This window comes from Gopherus evgoodei, chromosome 1 (assembly GCF_007399415.2).
Source record: "Gopherus evgoodei ecotype Sinaloan lineage chromosome 1, rGopEvg1_v1.p, whole genome shotgun sequence".
NCBI classification, from domain to species: Eukaryota; Metazoa; Chordata; order Testudines; family Testudinidae; genus Gopherus; species Gopherus evgoodei.
The window spans coordinates 283625976-283631978 of NC_044322.1; positions in this window are offsets into that span (position 1 = coordinate 283625976).

Genomic DNA, 6003 nt, shown 5'->3' on the forward strand with positions numbered 1-6003 from the left:
TTGTTTCTCACTCTCAATGTTGCATTGATGCTTAGACCTTTTGTACATAAAATATATTTCACAGTAAATATGTGCATTTGAGTTGAATTCTGTTGTTTTTTGGTGCCCACCGTGAGGTGCCTGAAGACCCAGTCTCAGAAAATCAGCCATCTTAAAGACATCTCATGGTGGACACTCAAAATCCCCAGTGACTTTTGACAATTCTAGGCCAAAATGTTCAAATCTATAAGAGAAAATAAAGGAAACAATACATATAATGCAATATTTTTTTTAAAAGTTGTACTATCACAGTATATTTCCTATGTCTGCACTTTAACGATGAAATATGTTTTTGAAACATGCTTGAGGAAAAATGTGAAAAATATTATCATAATATGCTTCCCCTCCCAGATATTTTCATATTATCATGTATACTCCATATTAGATGCCAAGATGAATAAACATTAGATACTGGATAATTCTCTAATATAGAAAAATAAATGTCAGTGTTGTATGTGACCACCTAAGTATAGCTGCATACCAAATGGATTTAGATGTTATCAATGCCTTGCCTTGACATACTGTATACCTGACTGTAACAATGGAATATGATTCACTCCTCTTTTTAAACTCTTTCATCTTTTATTTTTGATTGTGGCATAAAGAAAGATGTGCAAGTACCAATCTGGTGTGGGAAAAAAATGATCCAAGGAGGGAAAAAACAACAAACTAAACCACATTTGCAGTGAAAGCAATCAATTGTGAATAAATATGTGCAAGAGAAGCTGTACTAATCTCCCTTCAGCATTTTCAACTCTATAGTTTCATTTTTCAATCTGCTTGTTGGAACTCAAAAACTTCATTGTCTCGGAGGGGCGGTGGGAGACAAAGGATAAAATGTACTGTGCTTGTGTGATTTGTGTTTCTCCAACATGCATAGCCACACATATTATTATTTATTATCTGTATGGTCATACTTAGGAGCCCCAGTCATGGACCGGGATGTCATTGTGCTAGGTGCTGCACAAACACAGAACGAAATATGTTATTTGTTTCTGACCTCCCATTTGTTCATCATGTTTGGACACAAATCAGTTCATGAGAGTTATCAGCTTGCAGAGTTCAAACACCTTGAACTAAAGTGCCAGGATCCTACAGATGCACTCTAGACCCAATCTTCCCTTCCGACACATGGTGTACCTGAGACCAAAATGCACACAAATCACTAAGTAGCAGAAAATGTGGTGTGACCTTCATGAATGACATTGTGTGGAGATAATGTGCTGAACCACAGTGCTGAAGTGTCTGTGCAACACTTTGGGGGTCCAGAGACATGCGGCACATAGCAAAGAGGACATGTTCATAGCTCACAACACTGTACCATACATTACCTTCTCTTGTGTGTATAAATAGAGTGAAAAAGGCATTCAGACACCACAGCAAAGGGTGCACTCAGGCAGCTTTCAAATATGCTAGTAGAAAGACTGAATAGCACAGTGCCCATGAAATACTAAATTAATGAGGTCAGGAAGTGTATACATTCTGAGGTGAGACACTTCCCATGAGGATCTTATCAGAGATGCCTACTTATATCGCAGGACCAGGAACCCAGGCCACAGGAGCATGTCAGAACAACAAGCGCTCCCAGTAACATCCAGCAGCTGACAAATGGATGGGTTCACATGTGCACTGAGACTTTACAGTACATTGTGTTCGTGGAGAGATTTCCTGTTTGTACTGTTTTCTCACCTTACTGTGGCTTTGAAGTGGTGTCTGACACAGGCGCTTTGGTGAGGTGATGACTGATGAAGCTGTTTGTCAACCACTCACTCTCTGTTCCATGGTTCTTTGGGAACTTTTTCATCATCTTGTGCTCCAGCAGCATTCTGTGGCAGTGTCTTGTCTCATTCACCATTATTTCCCTTGTTCAATACTCCCACGGAAACATGTTGGTATGCAGCAGAACCTATGCTTGTGTGATGGGAGATTGCAGCTAGACTGCTACTTGCAAACTAAATACATTCTCATACTGGGAGGTGAGAATTTGACACCTTTGTTGCTTAATCAACTTTTCTGGGATGCAATCTATCCCATGGCTGTTTGCCACTCGCATCCATATTCCTGTCTGCTTTTGACCCATGCACTTGCCTTAAATGAACATTGTTGCATGCTTGGTGACTTCTCCCTATCTTGTAGACAAGTATCTGAGCATCTTTGATGAAAATCAGGTTCAGCTCACACTGGGTGCACTTTTATGTTCTTTTCATTAGGCACATTTTTCCATGAATTTCTGCATGCACGCGCGCGCACACACACTCAGCATGGTGTAGAATTATCTACCCATGTATCTACCTAGTATGCTATTGCCTTTGCATTTTCTAATTCTGAAACGTGTTTTTCTGTTCCAGTATTGCCTGATTTTTCTTTTTTAGAATGATTCATCAAAAGCTATAATCTTCTGAAGGATCAAAATCTGTTCCTTGGTCCTTCCTTTTAACCTGTTCAAGATTTTCATCTTAGGTTCCTTCTTTTCAAATAGCTATGACTTTGACTAGGCTGCAAAATGTATGGTTGGCTGGCTTTCGTTACTGACACTCTTTACATAACTTCTTGCAATTCCTTCAGAATGTGTTTGACATACTTGCTGAAAGCAGTCTCAGAATTCCATCTAAATCAATCCATTGTGGTGCCTTCATTTTTTTCCTAGGCCACACATGTATACTGTTGATCTATTTCAATCACACAAAGCTATTTAGATCTAATTACCTATTTGTGACTTAAGACCCTTAAAGCAAAGGTTGGGAAAATGGGTCATGGAGTTCATCATTCTGTCCTGTCCAGCAGGCAGACTGGCCTGTGTCTATAACAGAATAGCTAATTTAATTTGTATGCATGTCACTCTAATCATGGGTATTTTTAGCTGTTATGTTATCTGTAGCAATGGTGGAGCTCTTTCCTGCTAACTTTGTTGCTTTAGGGTAGGGCCATTAATGGAATTAAGGGGTATGAGCATCACAAATGTAACTCTGCCACAGCACCCCTTTGCGTAGCTTCTTTATGCTAGAATGACACTCAATGCATAGGATGAATTTTTCGCTGTGCAATCACCATTTGCATATATATTTTTGAAGAAGATAAGGCAACCTGATAATCATCTTGGATGATAAAATCAGGGCTAGTTTTACTATATCAGCAGAGCAGGTTGTTGCCTCGAGCAGCCAAGAGTTAGGAATACTACAATGTTTTGTGACTGTGTATGGTGTATTTCTGAGTGCTTGAGGGGATATGAGAGGAGTCTAGTTTGACTAGACAGGAAAAAGGTTAAATCCAGCTTTGGATAGACTTGCCAATGGCGAAAATGAAATGGCTTGTTGAGAAAGTTATCACCGGTCTGTCATACATATTTCAAGAAGAATAATTTGGTAACTCATGCTTTTTCATGAGAAGCAACATTATAACAAAATAATGTATCTCTCAAATTACTGTAGTGATGATGAAATTAAATGTTTGTTTCTAAGCAGTTTGCTTCTGAAGCAGCTTTTAGCAAGGGCTTTAGCAGAAAAAATGAATGATTTGGAAGGCATAGTTACCAGCACCCAAATCATTAAATGGCTGATATCATGCTTATACAGCCTTCTCAATGTTAAAGAGAAAAGTGGAATTTTATGATGACCTGGGAACCCCTCCCAGAAAAAGGAATAACAGAGTCGTTGTGGGTCTGTTTAAAGCATAAGTTTAGAAAATAGGTCATGGAGTTCATTGCTTTGTCCTGTCAACAGGCAAAGTGTTCTGTCTCAGATGGGGGACATATAGCAGAGAAGGTACTTTAATCCATATATGACATCCTAATCACAGATATTCTTAGGCAGTTACATTATCAGTAGCAAGTGGATCTGACTCCCGTCAGTAGCCCAGATCCTCAATTGTGCCAGAGCTCTGCTTGTCACAGTTCATGAGGGCAGGAGGCAAAAATGACCAGAAGTTACCTTTATACCCCTCTGTTCCCAGAGTTGCCTGTAGCTGGACACACACATGGAGCTATTGAGAACTTCTTTAGGACTACACACTGTTTACATCAAGAATTGCAATGGGGTGGAGATCTAGAGAGAGAGCCACAGTCCCACTTCTATTCCTTTGAGGTGTCTTGCATGGAGGAAGCAGTCCCTGTGCTCCTGGGAGTGCAGGGACTTTAATTGCAACCCACCCCTGAACAGAAACACAAGGGGAAAGGGGGCTCTTGCAACCTCTCTAACTCACCCACACTATGTTGGGTACAATCTGGTCCTACAGCAGCAGCTGGCTCCCTATCAGCTGTTGCTGTAGGGCTGCTTTAATGGGTACAGAACCTTTAACGGATAGAGCACCTGACTGGGAGTCAAAAGGTCTATAATATATTATCTCTTTTGCCTTTGACATGTTGAGTGATACTTAGGCCAACATTTTCAGAGGTAGTCAGTGGTTTTGATTTCAGTTGGAATTGCAGGTACACTGCGCTTCTGAAAAATAGGCCCAGTGAATCACAAGTTGGGTAACAACATTACTGGCCCACTTTTAAAAATCTGGATCTTAACTTTTCTGTGGCTTAATTTCCTCAAATGTCAAATGGGAGTAATAATGGTTATCGAACTCTGTAAAGTTCTCTGAGAGCTATAGATGAAATAGCTATAAAAGTGTGATGTACTATTAGTAGTTATAAATTATCTGTTCACTTATCTATGTTATTATTTATTCAAGGGTGTTACAATTTTTTTGCTCCAAAATGTACCACCGTTTTTTTCCTAGTGTTTTTATCTGGTTCCCTCAAAACGTTCCTTCAAAACTCTTTAAAATGTTGTGTAGTTGTAAATTGAAAATAGAATTGGACAACGGACATTTTCCCTCATAAACTTTTTTATGTTTTCAAATTGCACACAAATACATTGTGAAATTCTGACATTTGTTATTTGAAAGAATTGGCAAATTTCTTCAGATTGGAATTCTTGGTCTGCAGATTATTTGCAAATTGTCTGTGAAGAAGATGGACAATTTGCAGTTTTCACTGGGTTCATTGTGACATATTGTGACATAGCGATATTATTTTTCTTTCTCATTAACCAACACAAAGCAAACTATTTATTTTACAAATGAATATGCCATTCAAAATTCTCTTTAACTGACTATTTGAGCATACAGTTTGAAAACCTGGTTTTGTTTTGTTTTTGTTTTTGGCTAGTATCGATGCTGGTAAAAATCAAATGGTTGGATGTTTGCACAAAGTGACTGCAATGGGGTTGGGCATATGGGCTAATTAGAATTCAGATGAATATTTCTGGATGATATTCTCCACTGTTTGCTCAGTTAGATATGTAATGAGAAATAGTGGACTGGATTACTCTAGAAACAAAAGCTACGTCATGGAAAAAGGAACTGCCTCTTGGGCCTTTAGGTCTGATTTTCTCTGAAGTGACACCACTGAATTTCTAATGTCCAGGAAACTAAAGGGCAGGAGCGGATTTACATTCCCAAGTCCATAACCTTTGAGAACTGGATGCTAAAGGGTCACTGTGAAGATGCAGTTCTTGAGGAGCATTCTATTGACTCTGTCTCTTTCCATGATGGCTGATCTCATACTTTAGCATCGGCAATAGCTCAAGGAGGAGCCATTTAGTCCCAGTGGCGTAATGCTTTCTCAGTTAACAGTGTGATTGAAGAAGAGGGAGCATGAAAGGGAGAGGGGCATCAGTATGGTGAACATTAGGGTGGAGAACAAGCTTCTAAATGACTCAACATAGTGAAAAATATATTAAGCCTGATATTGCTCACACTGAAATCAGTGGCAAAACTCCCATTGACATCAATGCAAGCAGGATAGGGCCTATTGCCTCTGGTAAATATATATAACAGCCAGCAGTCAACATTTGCACCTAAAAATGAGCTGACTTCATGCTTTGATAGACAGGTTGCCTGTTTTTAAAAGAATTCTCATTTGTGATTATTTTACAACAAAGGCACAAGCTCTTTAAAGGTGATTAACCATTCCCCCAC